Source organism: Rhinopithecus bieti, unplaced genomic scaffold (genome assembly GCF_001698545.2).
Source record: "Rhinopithecus bieti isolate Rb0 unplaced genomic scaffold, ASM169854v2 scaffold_52032, whole genome shotgun sequence".
NCBI lineage: Eukaryota > Metazoa > Chordata > Mammalia > Primates > Cercopithecidae > Rhinopithecus > Rhinopithecus bieti.
Window position 1 is genome coordinate 1540408 of NW_016821592.1, and position 23824 is coordinate 1564231.

At 40.3% G+C, this 23824-nt stretch overlaps 1 long non-coding RNA gene across 1 annotated transcript in view; it reads right to left on the minus strand.

Annotated features, from left to right (window-relative positions):
• Positions 1-23824, minus strand: part of LOC108520894 (uncharacterized) — a 36466-nt gene that overhangs the window by 10096 nt on the left and 2546 nt on the right. The window contains exon 2 of the long non-coding RNA XR_001883053.1: positions 21556-21684. This is a non-coding gene — a long non-coding RNA (uncharacterized LOC108520894). The remainder of the gene's footprint in view (positions 1-21555; positions 21685-23824) is intronic.

Genomic DNA, 23824 nt, shown 5'->3' on the forward strand with positions numbered 1-23824 from the left:
CACAGCCAATATCATACTGAATGGGCAAAAACTGGAAGCATTCCCTTTGAAAACTGGCACAAGACAGGGATGCCCTCTCTCACCACTCCTATTCAACATAGTGTTGGAAGTTCTGGCTAGGGCAATCAGGCAGGAGAAAGAAATAAAGGGTATTTGATTAGGAAAAGAAGAAGTCAAATTGTCCCTGTTTGCAGATGACATGATTGTATATTTAGAAAACCCCATTGTCTCAGCCCAAAATCTCCTTAAGCTGATAAGCAACTTCAGCAAAGTCTCAGGATACGAAATCAATGTGCAAAAATCACAAGCATTCCTATACACCAATAACAAACAAGCACAGAGCCAAATCATGAGTGAACTCCCATTCACAATTGCTTCAAAGAGAATAAAATACCTGGATAACCAACTTACAAGGGTTGTAAAGGACCTCTTCAAGGAGAACTACAAACCACTGCTCAACAAAATAAAAGAGGACACAAACAAATGAAAGAACATTCCATGCTCATAGATAGGAAGAAGCAATATAGTGAAAATGGCCATACTGCCCAAGGTAATTTATAGATTCAGTCTCATCCCCATCAAGCTACCAATGACTTTCTTCACAAAATGGTAAAAAAACTACTTTAAAGTTCATATAAAACCACAAAAGAGCCCTCATTGCCAAGACAATCCTAAGCAAAAAGAACAAAGCTGGAGGCATCATGCTACCTGACTTCAAACTATGCTACAAGGCTATAGTAACTAAAACAGCATGGTATTTGTGCCAAAACAGATATGTAGACTGATGGAACAAAACAGTGCCCTCAGAAATAATACCACACATCTACAACCATCTAATCTTTGACAAACCTGACAAAAACAAGAAATGGGGAAAGATTCTCTATTTAATAAATGGTGCTGGGAAAGCTGGCTACCCAGAAAGCTGAAACTGGATTCCTTCCTTACACCTTACACAAAAATTAATTCAAGATGGATTAAAGACTTAAATGTTAGACCTAAAACCATAAAAACCCTAGAAGCAAACCTAGGCAATACCATTCAGGACATAGGCATGGGCAAGGCCTTTTTGACTAAAACACAAAAAGCAATGGCAACAAAAGCCAAAACTGACAAATAAGATCTAATTAAACTAAAGAGCTTCTGCATGGCAAAACAAAGTACCATCACAGTGAACAGGTAACCTACAGAATGGGAGAAAATTTTTGCAATCTACCTATCCAACAAAGGGCTAATATCCAGAATCTACAAAGGACTCAAACAAATTCACAAGAAAAAAACAAACAACCCCATCAAAAAGTGGGCAAAGGATATGAACAGACACTTCTCAAAAGAAGACACTTATGCAGCCAACAGACACATGAAAAAAAAATGCTCATCATTACTGGTCATCAGAGAAATGCAAATCAAAACTACAGTGAAATACCATCTCATGCCAGTTAGAATGGTGATCATTAAAAAGTCAGGAAACAACAGATGCTGGAGAGGATGCGGAGAAATAGGAATGCTTTTACGCTGTTGGTGGGAATGTAAATTAGTTCAACCATGTGGAACACAGTGTGGTGATTCCCCAAGTATTTAGAACTAGTAATACCATTTGACCCAGCAATCTCATTACTGGGTATATACCTAGAGGATTATAAACCATGCTACTATAAAGACACAAGAACACATATGTTTATTGTGGCACTATTCACAATAGCAAAGACTTGGAACCAATCCAAATGTCCATCAATGATAGACTGGATTAAGAAAATGTGGCACATATACACCATGGAATATTATGCAGCCATAAAAAGGATGAGTTCATGTCCTTTGCAGGGACATAGATGAAGCTGAAAACCATTATTCTCAGCAAACTATCCCAAAGACAGAAAACCAAACACCGCATGTTGTTACTCATAGGTGGGAATTGAACAATGAGAACACTTGGACACAGGGCAGGGAACATCACACATACCGGGTAGGGGGCTGAGGGAGGGATAGCATTAGGTGAAATACCTGATGTAAATAACAAGTTGATGGGTGCAGCAAACCAAGATGGCACATGTATACCTATGTATCATACCTGCATGTCGTGCACATGTACCCTAGAACTTAAAGTATTTTAAAAAATAGAATTAAAATATCAAAAACAAACAAACAAAAAGACTCAAAGACCCTATGATAACAACAACCTACCAAGATGTAAAAAGTTATTGCATACCTGAGGAAGCAATGGGGGTCCCAAACAACCTCATATAAAAGTAATAAATATTTTAGAAACAATATGAAACACAGTGGCTATTGCTGTAAATACAATTACCAACATAGCAGAAAGACTTGAACTAATCATGGTGAATAACATTTAAAAAGAAATCAAAGTATCTAGGAATGATGTAATAGATATGGTATACAGAAAAATGTGATCTAAAACAAGGATATTTGGTGCCCTCAAGGTAACAAACCCAACAAATAAACAGAAAAAAAAGGTAAACACATAGTGCAAGAGACCATTTCTGAAGCAAAGAGTTAAAAATAACACTTAAGTCCAGGCATGGCAGCTCACGCTTGTAATCCCAGCGCTTTGGGAGGCTGAGGCAGGCAGATCATGAGGTCAAGAGATCAGGACTATTCTGGCCAACATGGTGAAAGCTCATCTCCACTAAATATACAAAAATTAGCCGGGCGTGGTGGCATATGCCTATAGTCCCCGCTACTCAGGAGGCTGCAGCAGGAGAATTGCTTGAACCCAGGAAGCAGAGGTGGCAGTGGACCAAGATCGCGCCACTGCACTCCAGTCTGATGACAGAGTAAAATCAAAAAATAAATAAATAAAAAATAATGCCTGCATTTGCAGCTGTTTTTTCCTGTATTTTCCAGAAAAGTTTGATACAGAACACTCTACACTGAGCATAGTCAAGTTACATTATTAAAATTCAAAGATAAAGAAATAATTCTTCAAGTAATAAGCTAGAAAAGAAAATCATGTACACTGGGAAAAAATCAGACTTCCTCATGAAAGTAAATGCCAAAGACAAAGGAGTAATGCTCACAATGTTCCAAAGCAAAGAAGGTATGATCCAAGAACGTCGTACCCATCCAGAATGCATTTGACTAGAGGAGAACAATAGGCAGACTTTCTCAAACATGACAGAATTCAGGAAATACAACATTCATAAGCGTCTTTTGGGGAAAAAATATTAAAATATGAATCAAAATAAAGAGCACAGAAATAAAATCATCCAAGTTTTAAAAAACTGATAGGCATTAAATCCATTTATATATTGAGCTAAATACTAGACTAATCAAACTAAGAGAATTATGGTTACAGAAAAAAACTAAAAGTTTCATTTTTAGACAATATAAAAATATTAACAAAATTTGGGAGCAGTGGGAGAAAGTTTGAGAATGCTGAGATTGAAATACGTAGCTGAAGGCTGGGCGTGGTGGCTCAAGCCTGTAATCCCAGCACTTTGGGAGCGCAGGACAGGAGGATCATGAGGTCAGGAGATCGAGACCATCCTGGGCGTAACATGGGTGAAAACCCTGTCTCTACTAAAAAAACAAAAAACTAGACCGGGTTGAGGTGCGCCAGGCGCTGTTAGTCCCAAGCCTACTTGGGAGCTAAGGCAGGAGAATGGCGCTAAACCCGGGATGGCAGAGCTTGCGTGGAGCTGAGATCGGCGAACTGCACTCTAGCCTGGGTGACAAGAGTGAGACTCTGTCTCAAAAAAAAAAAAAAAAAAAAAAAAAAAAAAAAAAAAAAAAAGAAAAGAAAAGAAAAGAAATATGTAGCTGAAGAATTATTATTGTTTTTTAAATTTCTTTTTTAATCTGAAAGAAAACTTTTAGGAAATAATAGATCTTGTCTATTCTTTTTCTTTCTTTCTTTGAGACTGAGTATCTCTCTGTCACCCAGGCTGGAGTGCAGTGGCACGATCTCGGCTCACAGCAACCTCTGCCTTGCAGGTTCAAGTGATTCTCCTGCCTCAGCCTCCCAAGTAGCTAGGACTACAGGCTCATGCCACGACCCCTGGCTAATTTCTTTGTATTTTTAGTAGAGATGGGGTTTTACTGTTGGCCAGATTGGTCTTGATCTCCTGACCTTGTGATCCACCTGTCTTGGCCTCCCAAAGTGCTGGGATTACAGGCATGAGTCACTGCACCTGGCCAATCTTGTGTATTCTAAGGAAATATTTATTTAGAGTTCAACAATTCTCTGTTTCTGTTTCTATTAAATTTAAGTAAAATTATACTTTTTGCATTAAAGTGTCTTCTGTAATAAGTCTCCATGTTAATAAAGATATTTCTAATTAACCTGTGTGTGTGTGCATGTGTGTGCATTATACATTAGAATGTTTTGTGTTGCTATAAAGGAATACTTTTATATATATGTACCTTTATATAAAGACCCTGGGTAATTTTTAAAGAACAGAGGTTTATTTAGCTCAGGGTTCTACAAACTATACAAGAAGAATGGCACCAGCATCTGCTTCTAGTAAAGGACTCAGGCTGCTTCCACTCATGGTGGAAGATGAAGGGGAACCATTGTAATTTTGCAGAGATGACATGGTGAGGGAGGAAGCACGAGAGCATGGGGGCAGGAGCCAGGCTCTTTTAAACAACCAGCTCTTGTAGGAACTAACAGACTGAGAACTCTCTCACTCCCTCCCAGGAAGGGCACTATTTATGAGGGATCTGCCCCCAAGACCCAAACACCTCCCATTAAGCACCACCTCCAATACCAGGGACCAAATTTCTACTTGAGGTTTGGAGGATTCAAAGAGTATATATGCATAAAAAGATGGACTCTAAAATGATGTTCCTCTCATGATAACAGTGATTTTTTTCTGAGCAGTAGCATTGAGTGATTTTTTTTGTCTTTTGAATTTGTTATAATAAGCACATATTTCTACAAAAATAATAGATTATTTTGCAGATATGGGGTCTTGTTGTGTTGCCCAGGCTAGTCTAGAACCCCTGGCCTTTAAGCAATCCTCCTGCTTCAGCCTTCCAAAACACTAGGATTACAGAAGTAAGCTACTGCACCCAGCCTAGTATTATTTTAAGCATAAGAATATATCAAGATAAATATTTAATATTGGGAACTGAAAATATGGATGCTTGCTATTTTCTGCACATTTCTGTGGTTACATTTTTTACATTAAAAAATGCATTGATAAACTAGTTTCTAGTTTTCTTCTTTACTGTCTTGATTTTTCAGAGGGGGGTGTTCTTATTTGATATTTCCTCTATGGTTTTCTGGGTTTCAATAGAAAACTTGTCGCCCATTTCTAGTTTAGATAGGGATTCATTTAGGAGGGAAAAGAAGCAATATCTGAAAATTGCTGGTTAATAATCAGTCAACTACATGCTACTTAGTTTACATTAGCACAAAGAAAACAATGGATTCTGGAAAGCTGATGTCTGGAAAAGTATCATTTTATTATGAACTAAATTGTAATTGGACACGTAAAACAAAGAATTCTTCCAGTGAACAGATACACTAACTAAGAAGCATTTCCCAGATACTTTGTTTCAATATAGGTTAATGGGATTCTGCACCATAAATCTAGTCCCTTTCCCTAAAAGGAAAATGTTTATTGGCACCAAAAATTTACTATGTTCTATGTAAGGAAAAGTACCAAGGCAGATGAAATTGAAGCACATGTTTCTAGTCGATATAATGTAAACTTATTTTTAAAGGCATTGCAAAAGGGGAAAAAAAGGTGGGGGAATACTAGAAATATTCAAGGTGGGTTAAGCATACCCTCAAAATCAAAGAAACGCTCAAACTAAAGAGTTAAAAAATTAAATACTTTGTAGCAGATACATGTAAGTATATGTAATTTTTCCAAAACCAACTCAGAGTGGCATAACTTCAGTTTATAGGTTCAAATTGTGAATTTATACACACAACATGTGTTACGAACTTGGTCAGACTGAAGGCTCACATATGTGCTTTACACCATCCCCTCTGACCTTAGTATTTGGTTTTCCATCATTTTAGAATATTACATTTGTTGGGGTTTTATATCCTGTTGGAGCAATTTTAGAAGGCAGAGAGGGGAGGAGTTGGTGGGTTTTGTGGTTAGACCAGTCTATAACATTGTCAAAATCATTGTTCTCTCTCAAAGTGTGATTTGGAGCCAAATGGAGCAACCAAGATGTCAACAGTATTTCACAATGTTGAAGCTTCTCTCCATGAATCTCTGGATCCCGACAACTTGTTTACTATATCCTCAGAGAAGCTCAGGAATTCAGCTTAGGGTCCAAGTGGTCATTGGGTTCTTTTCTGGGAGGTGGGACACCATGTTCCTCTGCGTAGATAGGGTGTATTAAGTTTTCATTCACGTACAATCCCAGCTATACCACAAAGAGCGTAAAAACAGAACAGGAGAGGTTCAGATGCCAAACAGTTACAGGGATTCTGCAGGAAGCAATTAAACTACCACAAAAATGTCCTTTGGCCTCTCCCTTACAGAACCATGCTGATCCCTGAGGTATTGTCTGCACAGCTTTCTAACAGTATTTCTAGCTGGCCCATTAGATAACCATTGCACTTCTTAGCTTCTCTCTCTCTCACTTCCTCTCTCTTTCTCTCTCTTTCTTCACTTCCAATTGTGTAACTGAATCTATTCTAATGTTAATGCTTTCAACACCTCATTTTAAAAATGGCAACTGCTTTTGTTTTTAGTTTATTTCCATTAATTATTTTTTTAAAAAAGAAATAAAAAGCCTTATGCAGAGAAAAAATTCATACCCATCTGAACAAATTTCACACTCAGATATTCATCAGAGAAAGCCATAAGGAGCCCTTACTTTAACAAATAACCTGCATAATGAGATAATTTGCAGGAGAACCCAGTAATTTTGTTCCTAAATTCATCGTATTATACATGCCCAAATACAAAATACCTTTGCAGAAGTATCCTGTGTTCTGTGTATATACCCATATGGTTGTTTTAGCATAAATAAGAAGTTACTGTTTCTTTCTAGGTGCATGAGGAATTATCAAGTGTTCCTAAAGCTTAGAAATCAAAGCAGAACCAAGGCCCAAAGCAGGGGTTGAACAGTGAGGGGAGAGAAGAAGTTTTGGTTTAGAGTAAGAAAGTCTGTCACAGGTACTCAACTCTGCTATTGTAATACGAAAGTAGCCATAACCAAAAACATGAGCGTGACTAATCATTTCTCAATAAAACTATGGCCACTGAAATTTGAATTTCATACAATTTGCATTTGTACTTTTGATTGTATCCAACTACCTAAAAATCTAAAAGCCATTCTTAACTCATGGGTGGCACAAAAACAGGAGGTGGTCTGGATTTGGTCTGTGGGTCACAGTTCACCAAACCCTTGTATAGAGAGAGCAAACTGTAGACCAAAAAGTAGGCAAGCCCTCCCCTCCTATCCTACACAGGTATAGTGATTTCTGTCAGCAAGTTTTTTCTCATATCCTGTGTCTGTAATCCTCATCACAATCTTGGAGATACATGTTAGTGTCATATAAGGAATGAGGAAGCTGAGGTTCAAAGAAGAATCAAATAATCTTTAATTCATTTAACAAATATTTGAATCCATTACAGGGGGACTTGCATTAAGGCCTCAGGGTATGGCAATGACTAAGGCACAGTTTCTAGTTTCTTAGAGTCAACTGGGGCAAACCAGTACAGGACAGGAATTATTAATGCAACATAACGTACAGGCTAAAGGGAATCATACAGGAAGCATTTAACTCAGTTTGGGGGATCAAAGAAAGCATTCTGGAGAGTGACATCCAGTTCGGATGAGAAAGAAATAGATAGGTGAAAAGAAGACGGGGAGGAAAAATGTCTGTTCCAGTTATAAGGAACAGCGTGAGCAAAGACGTAGAGGTGAGAGAGAGCGTAACATATACAGCAGCTTCACATTATTCAGTGAGTGTGCATCCGAGCATACTGTGTGTATGGTGGGGGCAGGGAAAGAGTAAAGAAAATGCCCGACAAGAAAGGCGAGCAAGGACGACCATATGTCATGCTAAAGAGAGTGGCTTTATCCTAGATATCATGCGGAGCCAACCAACAGGTGGATGCAAAGGAGTGACATAGATCAGATTTACATTTCAGAAAGATCACTCTGGATAGAGAGTAGAGAATGGATTGGGAGGAAGCAAGTCCAACCTTCTCATGTCACAATCAAAAAAGTAACTCCCTTCTAAATGACTTGCTCAGGCTCACTTAGCTGGTGAGTCACCAAACCATATCTGTGACCCCACATCTAGTTACTAATTATAACAACCTTTCTTATAACCATAAGCATTTACAGGGTACTATATTACTACTGTTATTGCTGTTGTTATTTACACAAGGTTACAAAAACTAAATAAGAGTAGGACCAGAACTAGACTCTATGTTCTAGGCCTAAACTCACACTCAACACCTGTTTTCACTTTAACAGTAACTTTCAAGCTATGTCCCATAAAGTCTTGGGGCTCTATGGAGATGACTAAAGGAGAAACTGGAAAGACAGAGCTTCAGACTCTCCATCTTCACTTTTCTATCTTTTATATTTCCAAGAAGTAAGAGCTCCACTACTTAAAAAAAAGGAAAATCATTGTAAGCCATGATATCCACCATGCAATCATTAAGAATGAAATCAGTTCAGACACTGTGGCTCACACCTGTAATCCTAGCATTGTGGGAGACTGAAGCAGAAGGATCACTCAAGGCCAGGAGTTTTTTTACTAGTCTGGGCAACATAGCAAGATCCCATCTCTACAAAAAAAATTATTTTTAATTAGCCAGGTATGTAGCTATAGTCCTAGCTATTCAGGAGGATGAGGTGGGAGAATCACTTGAGCCCAGGAGGTCAAGGCTGCAATGAGCTATGATTTCACCACTCTACTCCAGCCTGGGTAACAGAGCAAGCTTCTTTCTCAAAAAAACAAAACAAAACCAAAAGAATGAATCAGTGGCAAACAAAGGATAGGACGATATACCCAGGGCCCTCAGTATCAGTTGTTCCCCATCTGCCGGTTCAATCAACTGTTCATAGGAATATTTGTGGACAATAAAAAATAACAGAAATTGGCCGGGTGCGGTGGCTCAAGCCTGTAATCCCAGCACTTTGGGAGGCCGAGATGGGCTGATCACGAGGTCAGGAGATCGAGACCATCCTGGCTAACACGGTGAAACCCCGTCTCTACTAAAAAATACAAAAAACTAGCCGGGCAAGGTGGCGGGCGCCTGTAGTCCCAGCTACTCGGGAGGCTGAGGCAGGAGAATGGCGTGAACCTGGGAGGCGGAGCTTGCAGTGAGCTGAGGTCCGGCCACTGCACTCCAGCCTGGGCAACAGAGTGAGACTCCGTCTCAAAAAAAAAAAAAAAAAAAAAAAAAAAAAAAAAAAAAAAAAAAAAAAAAAAAAAAAAAAAAAAACAGAAATAAAAAAATATAGTATAACAACTATAAATGCTATTTACATAGCATTTACATGGTATTAGGTATTATTAGTAATCTAGAGACTATTTTAAATATATGGGAGGATGTACCTAGGTTGTATACAAATATTATGCCATTTTCTACCAGGGATTTGAGCATCCCAGGATTTTGGTATCCTCTGGGGCCTTGTAACAAATTCCCTGCATGACCGTATGTTGATCGTAAAAAAAATAGGGGTAGAAAATAGCTTATGAGAAGTGAAGTAATGGATTTGAAATACATTTAGCAAATCCTGTCTCCTTTTCTATTGACAGGCTTTCTGCCCTGCCCCCGAGCCCAGGAGGCTCAGGAAAGCTTAGTGGGACAGCAGGAAATCTAAAACACAGAATTTGTCCTCAGCAAAACTGAACAGTTTTCAATCTTCACAACACTCACTTTCACCATCCCTTCACCATGGAAGCTTGGCCACCTTCCTTACTGAAATGAAATAGACCTGATTGCATCAACTATATAATGTTTATTCCGAGTGTCTACAAGTGCTATTGTCCCAGATGTCGACTGTGGAATATCTCATCCCACTCTGGAATTTGTATCTGGAAAAGCTGAAACTCTGGGAGAGGCCAATTGTTAATCCACAGGTGGAATTTCGTGTCCCTTTGTGTCTTCGACTTGTCAGTCTCCAATTTATTGCTCACATGAAGATAATTTCATTCTCTGGACTCAGAGAGGCAGAAAACAAGGAGGGGATAGGAATGTGTTGGTCAAAGTAAATAAGCAGATGATTTTTGTGATAGGCTAAATTGAACTATTATAGCCTCATGATTTTGAAAAGCTCTTTCCAAAGCTGAATTTACCTGCGGAGTGGTATTTAGAAACCCCCTTTTGGTTTATAGTTTAATCATGCTCCTATCTCCCTCCCTCACCGTAACATTCTGGATCAACTGCCCCTATGTAACCAATTCTCACACTTAAAGTATAAAACTAGGAAAGATTAACTTCCCTCCATTCTGAAAATTAATCTTTCACCTTAGGAAAAGATTTATATTTCTGAGTCATAGAAAAGCCAACACCCTCCAGCACTTAGAAGCAAGCTCAGAAAAAGAAAAAGGAATGAAAACAGTGAATCAATTTCCCTTTCCACACAGATCTGAGAGATGAGAGAGTTTTCGTGTCTGCCAAGGGGCTTCCGGCTCTGACAAGTTGAGTCAGCGTGCTGCAAATCGTTCTAGATGATTTTTGGACCACATGTGGTAGCTAGAAGAAACTAAACTGGGTCAGGCTAACTTTTGCAAGGTGCCTTAGGATTTTAAGAGCTAAAGGGAAACTATAACTCAGTTTTGTGCCTCTTGTGATCATCTATGATGTGAGGGTAAATGGTAGCAATGTGACCAGGCATGCTGCCCTCTCTTGCCTTTTTTACGTGTCATTACTATTATAATAAGACTCATGGGTGTGGCATCCATGAGGAGGTGCTGCTGAGATCTCCCTTTAAGAGAGAATCTGCTCGACTGTAGTGATCATTTCAGTGCGTATATGTGTATCAAAATATCATGTTGTATACCTTAAACATGAACAATAAAAATAAATTTAAAAATATAAACAACTTTTAAAAAGAGAATCTTTAGTAAGAAGTGTGGTTACCTGCCAGCCTATAGCTGTGTCACAGCTGTGGGGTCCATCATAGCATCCATACCAGGGCCATGCTTCTCCAGAGCTGCTCCCAGCCAATGACCGACCATGGGGAGAGGGGACAGAGGTAGGGGTCTGTTAGGTTGAGGTGGGCATGCCTGCTCTACTGGGAAACTGTTGCTTTGGATGTCCCTATCAGCCTAGCCAAGACTTTCTCAGAGTTGCCCTGCAGGCTGAAACTCTATCTGCCTGATTCTTCTTCCTTCCTGCTCTCTCTTTACAGATGTGAAACTTGCATCATGGTCTGAGCCTTGTCCCACCTGTTCCTGCTCACTCTCCCTTTATCCTTCACAGGCATCGCCCCCTAGTCAACGTTTTGCATTCCTAATTCCATCTTGGTGTCTGCTTCCTGAAGGAACTGAGCAGAGGCAGGTGGGAAGGGGCAGGTCTTTCTTCTCTCACCCCATCTCTAACCTCTCCTCCTCATGTTGCCTTAACTTTCCAACCAGCCCACGCCTTCCCCCTTAAGCAGCAGCTGTGGCCTTCAGCAGTGTTTACCCTTGGCAGTCATGTGATCCTTTTGCCATTTACTTTCCCAGCAGAAACACCAACCCTAAGCAGATTGGAAACAGCACATGTGTCTTTATAAACTGAAAGTAAATATGAAAAGCCAAAGAGGTGCTGAGATACCAGGGCAAGGTCTGTTCCACCTGAAGATTTGAGGAGTGTGTGTGTGTGTGTGTGTGTGTGTGTGTACGCGCGCGCGCGCGCGCATGCGCGTGCACGTGTGTGTTTATTATCAGTTGGGGGAAGAGGTGGCAGATATCCCCAAATTAGAAATAATCTTCTCCTCATGATTTTGAGAAAGAATGAATACAAATGTATCATTCTACCTTTTCAATTCCATTGCCTACTCCAAAGTTACCAGATCACTTAGCAAATAGTAGAATGGATTCACTTGTTTTGTTCTTTTTCCCTCTCTACTTTCATAAATCAATAAGATAGTCAAAAGTTGGCAGGGAAGAAAGTCAGGGAGAATAAATATGAATGAACTGAATTAGCCACAAACTATTCAATTAATGTTTAATCAAGCAATTGTACAATTTAGAATGACCATTGTCCTGTTTTAATTTTTTCAACTAATCTATCCAAGTGATCGTGTCATTTTAATTGCTAAAATGAAAAAGACCTAGGAAATCAAGAAGACAGTGAGTAAAAAGGAACAGCTGGGTGTGACTGAGTTGCCTGCTTGGAGGCAAGCAGAAAGATGTAAAGTTTTTGAAAATTCCTTCCACCATTGGATTCTAAGGTGAGGAAATTAATTTTTAAAATTAAAACACAGACCTAAATCCTGTCTACTGACACCTGCTAAGTGTATGGACTCTGTTCACTTTGGCTTGAAACATAAAAGATGGGTTATCTCTATCAAATGTTGTCTACCCTATAGGGATTTCATTCTCAGCATGCCAGAAACATTTAATCCTCTCTCTCCCTTTCTTCTCACTCTTCTCTTTTTGCTTCTCTCTTCTCTCTCTCTCTTTCCTTCTCTTCTATAATTTTCCCAAAGCCTACAAGGACACCCTATGTGCAGTACTTTGTTAAATTAGAGGTTACACCATCGGCACCAACAAATATTTTAAGATTTCTTATCATCTTTGACCTTATCACTCCCAACCCCTCACCAACAAAGGGGGAAAATTAATATTAAATTATCTGGGCTGAGTATCATGGCAAATGTGTACACCCTGCCTTCCCCGATTCCTTCCATCTGTGTATGGCCTAAACAGCTGACTGGAACAGTCTTTCATCTGTAATCTAATCAACTAACTTTCCCATGGGAAACAGCCAATGAAACCCAAATCTACGTACCAAACTCTTTTTAGCCCAGGCAGTTGGCCACATCTGACATTTCAAAAAAAAAAATCAGTAAAAATGGCTGCTATGAGTCACAAAAGACAAACAACATTCCTGAAAGAAATGAACAATCACTAGAAGAAACACATTAGTGCCTGCTTTGGGAACCCTATAGGTCTCTATAGATCTGAATGGTATTTAGGCCTGAATTCTCCACATCTCTAGGACACCTTCTATTTGCTGTTTAGTTTTCTGTAAATATAACTGTCTCCTCTCCATTTTTTAATTGTAATGAACTAGCATCTGAAATACTTATAATATTTAGTGTATTCCTTAATATTCTCTTTTCAATTATTGCTACCAACTTAAAGAGTGGTTAACTATAATTTGCTGTATACCACTGGCTTTCCATTTGGCAGGCCAAGACCTGCATATTACATCATAAGCTAGTACAAACACACACACACACACACACTTGCACGCACACACACCAAAGCAAAAATACAGTGGCAGAAGAGACTAAGGAAAGGAGATATCAGACCTAAATGTAATGTGGGGCCCAGGATCAGATGTCCTGGAACAGAGAAGAACATTAATTACAACTAAGGAACTCCTGTTAAAGTATGAACTTTAGATAATTATAATGTGTTAATATGGGTTCATTAAAGTGAAAAATGGACCATAGTGATGTAAGATATTAACAATAGGGTAAACTGGGAGTCGGGTATATAGAAACTCTCTCTACTGTCTTTGTAACCTTTTTGTATATCTAAAAATCTTCTCTTTAAAAAGCTTCTTAGGACGACAGAAAGCTAGTCACTGACATCACGGTGACTGCATTTGACAATCAGGCTTTCCGCACAAGTTCCATTTCCCCGCAACTGTAAAATTCTGATGGTGATGAGTCCCTTTTCCAAGCTCACAGATAGCATAAAAAGCCGTGTGATGATGAAGATCATGCACTTGGTGATGCGCACAGAAGAGCAGCTGGCTAATGAAAGTGTGGTGATTAAGCTGAGCCCTGCATCTCGCTGTTCTTTAACGGGGGTCCAGAGGGAGCCAATAAAGCTCTCTGTGAAATGTACTCGGAAATCTGAAATGTGTCCAAATCACCAGTTGCCAACTAACCTGCCCAAAATCTGACAGGAAATTCATACCAGAACGTTTTCCTGTTTTAAGAGAGGTGTAGTTTTGCAGCTTCTTTTCTTTTCTCTTTTTTTCCCCTTAAGAACGAGAGTGGGTAATAAAACATTTGAATCAGATGGAAGGAATAAAACTAGGGATAAAATGGCACAAAACCAAACAAATCCCTGGAGCTGAAGAAAATCCTGGCTGTGATAGGAATTCAGGCCTTTCCAATATGTATCTGAATGAAGCAGACCTCAGAGCCAAATGTATGGGTGTGAAACGTTGTAAAATGAACGTGTAGGGATGTAAGTGTTCTTGAACGTAAGCTGATTAATTTTCCAAAACTCCGCCGAGCGCAGTGTTTCAGGTCAACTGAAGCTTCAGTTGGTGCTGACTCAGGGCTCAAACCAAGAATAATACAGATGTGATGAAAACCCTCCCTTTTCTGTAATAGGTTTGCTCCTCCCTGAGGTCCATGACACTCCCTCTTTAGATTTTGTGAAAATATCCTGTTTAGCTGCCGGCTTTAGAGGAATATGGTTCTGATCCTTGAGGGTACTTTCCCCTGAGCCAAGGGGGCATGCTATGTGAATCCAATGCTTCTCAAACCTTTTTTTCAGAAGGGGAATTCTTATACGAAAGAATCTTACTTGGGCCCTCCAATATAGAATCAATTAAAATCAGGGCTGCTCCAGATGATGACGAAGAGAGAACAGAGTCATTTCATTTTATTGACTATATATATATGTATATTTATATATATACATACACATATATATTTTCTCATCTTAACTGCATAAAGGTTCATCATTTATAGACACATGCTCAAAAACAGCCCCACACATATATACCATGGAATACTATGCAGCCATAAAAAAGGATGAGTTCGTGTCCTTTTTAGGGACATGGATGCAGCTGGAAACCATCTTTCTCAGCAAACTATCACAAGAACAGAAAACCAAACACTGCATGTTCTCACTCATAGGTGGGAATTGAACAGTTAGATCACTTGGACACAGTAAGAGGAACATCGCACACCAGGGCCAGTTGTGGGGTGGTGGGAGGAGGGAGGGATAGCATTAGGAGATATACCTAATGTAAATGATGAGTTAATGGGTGCAGCACACCAACATGGCACATGTATACATATGTAACAAACCTGCACGTTGTGCACATGTACCCTAGAACCTAAAGTATAATAATAAAAAAATTTGCCCCAATATTTAGTATTTAGTTGATTGGTACAAAGAAATATATTTTTATTATAAATTATATTAATATAATAATACTTTATATTTGTATAATTGGTGGACATAATTCCTTGTCCCAGGGAACCCTCAGGGACTAAAGTGTTTTGAAACAGAGTTAAAGATGAGAGGAGTTAAAGATAAAGAAAGCTCTAAGGTGAATACTAGATGGGGTAGAAGTTGCCCAGATGCCCATTTATCTGCTTTCTTCCTTCCAGGAATGGAGGAATATCATATATTCCCATTGTCCTTGCAGACAATATTAGGGGGATGTGATTGCATTCTGGCCAATGGTATGTGAGTAGAAATAATACATCTCTCTTCCAGGCCTGGTCTCTAAAGTGTGTCGTGCAATCCTCCCCACCCCCTCATCCTCTCTCTCCCTTATCTGTATGCTGGAAAGGAGGGATTACCAGTTGGCAGAATTAGTTACAAGGTAGAAGGAGAACAGATCCCCAAGTTTCTATTCAAATGAGAATGACCCAGGAAAGCCATGTTACTCCCATCACACTATGATGTAAGCAACAAATAAACATTTCCTGGGTTGAGCCACTGAGATTTGAAGATCTGTTATTACAGCAAGACTCAGTCTGTTCTGATTAACACAGAAAACATGAACGTCTAAAATGTATTTAATCTCATTTACACATTTTAAAATTTTGTTTAGAGGACCAGTATCAGCCTGAGTCTCACCAATACCATAGATTCCTTTTTAAATTTATTACTAGAAGAAGGCTATCCTTCCTGAAGAACTGGCATGCTTTATACAAGTACATAAGAATTTTGTCACTTCTTATGCCACCATTTTTGCCCCGGATACCAAAAATCCTGGGACAAAAATAAATGTTTAATTACAATCATTGATTTTGCCCTCTTGACTACCATATGCGTTACTGATTCATTTGCATGAGTTCGGTTTTTTCAGTCTTTGTTAACAGTTTGTTTTTCGCTGTTTGAACCACTTGATCCATTTTGAAAAGGTGTAGTGTAAATGAGTAAGTCTTTCAAGAGAAATGGCACTAACAAACCAAATGAAACAAATGTCAGGAATTTTCTTCAAAGTAACATCTCACTTGCATGATGTTAAAGGTTTTCCATCAATGTGACTATTGAAGTGGATGCCACAGCACAATTAAATGGAGATGGTCATGGAGGAACTCAGGCTTAATCTCTGATTGTGCTTCAGTTGATGGCAGGACACTTGACCAGTATTACAACCCCTTTCTTACATGGTCCAAATGTTTGAAGAGCATGAGCAATGACCAAATTTCTATTTTATAAAATTAGAATCAGATATTTAAAATAGACTTTAGTTTAAATATTTTTTCTATAAAATCCTAAAGAATCCTACATAATCATAAACATGATGCTGAGACCAACATGATTTCTCTCTGCAGCCAAGACGGTTATCATTTAATATTTTGTAAGTTTCCACTGGAATATTAGTACAGTATTCTTCCTTTCTGGTGACCAAATGAATAAAAACTGTTTTATAGCAGGCATTGCTTCCACTTGCTGAAGAGTGACTTCCACTAAAACCTCAACATCACAGGCATAAGAAAGGCAAAGGAGAATGTGTGAAGACTTGTTTCACCTGCCTCATGTGAACTAACTTCACATTATGAAAAGAGTCACAAATGTACAAACCAAATGGGAACACATTCCCTTCCTCCCTCCTGTCATGCCAAGGCTGAGTTTCGTTTTTAAATATCAACCAGGCAGATGAAGAGGGAAAGTAAACAAAGGCATTTTAACACCTCCAAATCACAGTTTTCTTTTCTGTAAAATTGAGGTAATCAAATACAACATCAGTTGCACACATGAAATTAGTTAAGAATCATAGACTTTCGGATGGACTTGGAATGGCTTTTAGCAACTATGTCACTAGTCCATTTTCATACTGCTGATAAAGACCTACCCGAGACCGGGAAATTCACCAAAAAAAAAAAAAAAAAGACGTTTATTGGACTTACAGTTCCACGTGGCTGGGGAGGCCTCATAATCATGGTGGAAGGCAAGGAGGAGCAAGTCACATCTTACGTGGATGGCAGCAGGCAAAGAGAGACAGAGCTTGTGCAGGGAAACTCTCATTTATTTTAAACCATCAGATCTTGTGAAACTTATTCACTATCATGAAGACAGCATGGGAAAGACCCATGCCCATGATTCAGTTATCTCCCACTGGGTCCCTCCCACAACACGTGGGAATTATGGGAGCTACAAGATGAGATTTGGGTGAGGACACAGAGCCAAACCATATTACATGGGGTTGCTAGGGAGGGAAGGGATCCCATACTTCTTCTCCAATGACAACAGCTCCATATTTGTCTGTTCAATATATGGGATTATGCTTTCAATTTTACCTTAAAGGAAGGTTCTGACACCAAAATCTTTTAAAACTCCTTGAATGAGTATAGCAGTCACAAAGACTTAGGTTTAAAATCCAGGCCTGCCACTTACAAGACTTGGACAAGTTAGTTAACCTGGTCTACTCTCACTTTCCTCCTTATAAGATGGGGTTGAATATAAACATTGGTCCCCATACATCAGAAGGCTAGTGTGAGGAAGAGATGATCAATAAGATGATAGACATGTCAGTACTATGTAAACATAAAGTATCACAGAACAAAGTGCTATCTTAGCATTATTTATTATATAATACTCACAGTTTGAATATGGCATTGGCACTGGAAATAGATGAAAAAAATAGATAGGTGAAGATAGGCATAGGAAATTCCAGAGAGATGTCAGTCAGCATGTGTTCTGTCTGCACGGTGCCCCATGGAGATGAGCAATGCAGAGGCCCAGCTAAGTCCAAGCACAATGCTGCATCACGTCTGACCCAGCTCCCTGGCACAGGGGCTTAGCTGTCGGTAAGTGGGCACATGGGTTGCATGGTCTGAATGTTTATGTCCCTTTAAAATTCATGAGTTGAAATCTAATTCCCAACGTGTTGGCATTAAAAGTAGGCCTTTGGGAGGTGACTAGGTCATGAGGGTGGAGTCCTAATGAATGGGATTAGTGCCCTTATAAAGAGGACTGAGGAAGCTTTTCCCCTTTTGCCATGTGAGGACTCAGTGAGATGACTCCATCTATGAGGAATGGGCCTTCACCAGACACTGAACCTGCCAGCACCTTAATCTTGGACACCCCAGCCTCCAGCAATGTGATAAATACATTTCTGTTGTTTATAAATTACCCAGTCTGTGGTATTTTGTTGTAGCAGCCCAAACAGACTAAGACATGGGTGAATTTAAATAGCTGCACCATTGTGAGCACATGAGGCAATTTTGACACATAATAACTATTTTCTAGTGGTGGTTATGCGGTCCTCCAGCCCAAGAGGGTGTATCTAAGTTCTTATCCTGGCAAGGAGTTGGGAGCAAGAAGAGTAAGTCGGGTGGGAACACTGTGCCGTGACAGCAGCTGGTCAAAGGCATCCCTCATGCTGCCTGGTTTCCACTGCAATAACAGGCCTCCAGTCATGGTGGCAGCAACAGTCACATGGTGGATACTTCTGAAATATCTGGTCCCCCCAAACTGAGTCCTCTAGCCTCAAAGAGAAGTTTCTCGGTTCCCACTCCAATAAAAGCACGAGATTGGAGCAACTGCCTTGTGGCTGGATTAAACGTTTAGGGTTCTTGTATAGGAGGAAGCACTCTGGTAATGAACAATGTTTGTGCAATAGTGGAATAGGACTCAGAGTCCTTTTAATTTAAATATTTAAAGAGATGTGGCCTTATTATATTCAAGATGGTGAAGTACACAGCAAGTGCAAATATAAAGATATCTTCCTATTCCAAAAGGAGATATTTATAAAGTTTTTTTTAACATAATCCTTCATGCTAACCAGCAAATAAAATTTGCTTGATATGAATTAGGTCCACCTAACACTTATTTATTAATAATGTTAGTATTATTATGTAATAGTAATAATATTAGGTATTCTGCTATTTGCTAGGTATATAAAGATGAATAATACATGTTTCCTACTCATGAGAATTTGATGGTCTCTGGCCACCATCTGACTACTGGGAATGTTTACCACTGGTATCACCTGGCCAAAATACTTCGCCCAAGGCCTGTCACCAACTCATGAGGGAAGTCTCTGAATGATATTGTTTTTAGCAGATTCAACAAGTGTTGTCATAAAGGCAACATAATGCCAACAATGGTTAAAAAAAAAAATGGTACCAATAACACATCCTTGCTTGTTAATTAGGTACTTTGGTAAAACCAAAGGTTCTATTAGTCTTGCCTCACTTTCTCTTTCAACTAAAGTAACTTCGGTATCAGATGAGGGGGAAACCACGGGCATAAGATAGAGAGATTCTAGATCAAGGAGAGACATTTTAATTCTAAAGTCGAGCATCCTGGTCACTGGCTGGTACAGGTAGGATAGGTGACAGCTTTCTATCTTCCTTTCCTTTAGGTCAGGTGCTTACAACCTGGAGTCCTGAGAACACTGAACTTCCTAGGGTCATATACAATATTGTATGGGGATGGGATATTTTATTGAGTCATTAATGTCTGCCTTAATTAGTTTTTGTCTGTAGATGAATAAAGGGGCAATTTTCCCTTCCTCCTTCTAGAGAGATAACCATTCTTCACTTTTCAGTGCTCCTTGGACTCAGTTCTGCCCTGGAGACTACCTCTATTCATTTCTTTGCTGGAGGCAGAGGGCAGACATGGAATTGCCCTAGAAGAGGGAAGACAAAGGGAATATGGCTGGTTTGTAGGGTTGAGGAAGCTTCATGAAGCTACTACAGGGTGGTTCCTGAAAACAGATCTGGGTAGAGACTGAGGGGAGAGGTGCTGTCCATGTAAGATCTGGTGGTGAGGCTCACACAGAGTACAGCAGAGGTATTAAGCCCTCATCTAAGTTGAGTGTGTGCTTCCTGCTATGCACCTGGAGAGTCTTAACGCTAGTGCTGCAGTCTGGGGGCCCGAGCACAGATCCCTGAGCAGAACCACATATCATCAACCATACCCCTGAGTGAAGAACAAAAACCCGAGAGTGTGGAACGAAATCCTGCAGCCCTTCCCAGCATTTCTGGACCAGGTTTCCTGTATGATCCCAAGTGAAGAATGAGGAAGAATGAGAAAGGCCCTCCTTGGATTTCTCAACCACCTGGTGGGTGGAAGGCTGAGTCAGATATGATTTGCAAAAATCGATGAGGCTTGTCTTATATTTCCAAGACTATAGAACAAATGCAAACCAATTACAGGCATGTGCACTTTTCTGTTGCTGTTTTTTGAGACAGGGTCTCACTGTGTTGCCCAGGCTGGAGTGGAGCGGCACAATCATAGCTCACTGCAGGCTTGAACTCCTGGGCTCAATGATCCTCCCACCTCAGCCTCCCAAAGTGCTGGAATTACAGGCATGAGCCACTGTGCCTAGCAGTACTTATTTTTAAAGAAGAGGAAAACTGCTCAGACCTTTTATCAGATACTTAAAGGTATCTATGACTTAAAAAGGGTTAAAAGCCTCCACTTCCGGAGTTAGAGGATGATTTTAGGTTGGGTTCCCTGAGATGTGGATTTGGGATTTGTGAGCCAGTGATTTATTAAGACTGCTTCTCAGGACTACCATTCGACCCACCAATCCCGTTACTGAGTATATACCCAGAAGAACATAAAGCATTCTACCATAAAGACACATACACGCGAATGTTCATCGCAGCACTCTTCACACTAGCAAAGACATGGAAGCAACCTAAATGCCAATGAATGACAGACTGGATAAAGAAAGTGTGGTACATATACATCGTGGAATATTATGCAGCCATAAAAAAAGAACAAGATCATGTCTTTTGTGGGAACATGGATGGAGCTGGAGCCTATCATCCTTAGCAAACTAACACAGGAACAGAAAACCCAATACCGCATGTTCTCACTTATAAGCAAGAGCTAAACAATAAGAACTTATGAACACAAAGAACGAAACAACAGACACTGGAGCCTACCTGAGAGGGGAGGGTGGGAGGAGGGAGAGGAGCAGAACAGATAACTATTGGGTACTGAGCTTAATATCTGAGTGATGAAGTAATATGTACAACAAACCCCTGTGACACCTGTTTATCTATGTAACAAACCTTCACATGTACCCCCAAATCTAAAATAAAAATTTAAGTCAGGGAAGATAGCAGGAAGGGGGGCAAACCAAACAAGGGTGTCATCGCAGGCAAGTCCTACAGAGGGTAGTCTTGGCCTGATCCTGCAGGGGACCTCTGGAGCGTAAGTTATGCCTCCGAGTGGTACCAGAGGCAAGAAAAGCAAGAGCACTGGGCTTTCATACCTACCTCACTTGTACACCATTCATCAAGGCCACAAGCAGGGTGGAGAGAATAAATGCCCAGGCGCTTTGGCTGGAGGGGCTCTCTGCACAGGCCCTGGCATCCTGAAAGCAGTTCTCCAAAGAGCGTCAGCAGCTGTGAGTTAGAAGCAAATGCACAGCAAACGGGTATATGAGTATACACAAAAATGGTAAAGACAAAAAGATCAGCTGGGCACAGTGGCTTATGCCTGTAATCCCAGCACTTTGGGAGTCTGAGATGGGTGGATTGTAAGATCAGTAGTTCGAGACCAGCCTGACCAACATGGTGAAACTCCATCTCTATTAAAAATACAAAACTCATCCAGGAGTGGTGGCGTGTGCCTGTAATCCCAGCTACTCAGGAGGCTGAGGCAGGAGAATCACTCGAACCCAGGAGGCAGAGGTTGCAGTGAGCTGAGATCGCACCACTGTACACCAGCCTAGGCGACAGAGCCAGACTCTGCCTCAAAAAGAAAAAAAGATCTTGCGAGGTCTGATTGGGAGCACCAACGTCATCCACTGCGCCTTCTGAAAGGAGTTGTTCTTAAAAATGCAATTGCTATTGCAAGGCCGAGGCAGGAGATCAAGACCATCCTGGCCAACCTGGTGAAACCCTGTCTCTAGTGAAAATACAAAAATTAGTTGAGCACGGTGGTGCGTGCCTGTAATCCCAGCTACTTGGGAGGCTGAGGCAAGAGAATCACTTGAACCCGGGAGGCGGAGGTTGCAATGAGCCGAGATTGCGCCATTGCACTCCAGCCTAGTAACAGAGCGAGACTCCATCTAAAAAAAAAAAAAGCAACTGCAATTGCAACTGGAGAGCCAAGGACTTGGCACACCAAGCATAGCCATGAGGACACTAAGGAAAGAGAAAATCTAGCAGAGAGCAGGGCCTAGAAGAGGGAGACAAAGTATGTTAGGAGGAGAGCACAAATCCAACACAAATGTGTCTGTTAGTCCAATGGATCTGCTCCCAGTCCATCAGGAAAATGTCTCCTCACCAGACATCAGTTGTCCCTGTTCTGGGATGGAGTCTAGCTCTGTCGCTAGATTGGAGTACAATGGCGTGATCTCCGCTCACTGCAACCTCAGTCTCCTGGGTTCAAGCAATTCCCCTGCCTCAGCATCCAGAGTAGGTGGGACCACAGGCACGTGCCACCACATTCAGCTAATGTTTGTATTTTTTGTAGAGTCGGTGTTTCACCATTTATCCAGACTAGTCTCAAACTCCCAGACTCAAATGACCCACCCGCGCGTCACCTTCCCAAAGTGTTAGGATTGCAGGTGCGCACCAATGCACCCAGCCCTATTTATTCTTTATTCACATTCTCCTGTGTAGCATTTTCCCCACTTGCTTTATCCCATCACTCAGAGCTTTCCCATCACTCAGAGCTTCTTGGTGTCTATTTATTTCTTCATTCTAGTCCCAGCCTCTGGTTATTTTTTATTGGGGCTTGCCTCACCTGCCTCTTCTTGCTCATAGCCCCTTCTCCAGCATCTCTCTCTTCCCTGGGCACCTCATCAGTATCTTTTTCTTCTATAACGTAGAGAAACGTATTCCTTTTTGGTTCAGTCCTAGCCCAGTCAAGTTATGGCCAGTAGGTCTCATTTTCATAACCAAACATGCCCATATAAGGTGTATTCTGAAGCAAAGGCAGTTCTCTTCCTGAGTCTGCAGTTGGCACTTCATGTGACTTTTCCCCTCCCTGTTACATACAGTATATATAAATACATATGTAATATGTACACACACATACTAATGCATATGGAAACTCAGGCCCAGAGAGATGGCAACTCGCCTGAGGCTGCTTAACTGGCTAGTGAGAGAACCATGACAAGAACTTAAATTCTTAACTCCTTTTTCAGTGTTCATTGCCTCTGAACACACTGCCTTCCGAGCGTTCAAGCATTTTATATCAATGGTAATAAATAAAAAATAGTTTATTGGGAAAGGCAATTCAAGCTAAGTGCCAAATACATTCCATAGATAATTTATTTTCTGAATCTATGGGGCTAAGGCACATAGTATAAATATAGGGAAACAGAAATTAGCATAAATCTTGAAATAAAGTTGCCTTTCCATTACATACAGTAACAGATGATTCTACAAGGCTAAAAGAGACTGTTTAGGGGGACTATTCATTTGAAAACTTTGTAGTTTCAATAAAAATACTTTCTGTACTCAATATTTTCTTACTGATTTCATCAAAACATAAAATCATGAATCATAAAGCTGGAAGGTGTTTCAGTTAGAT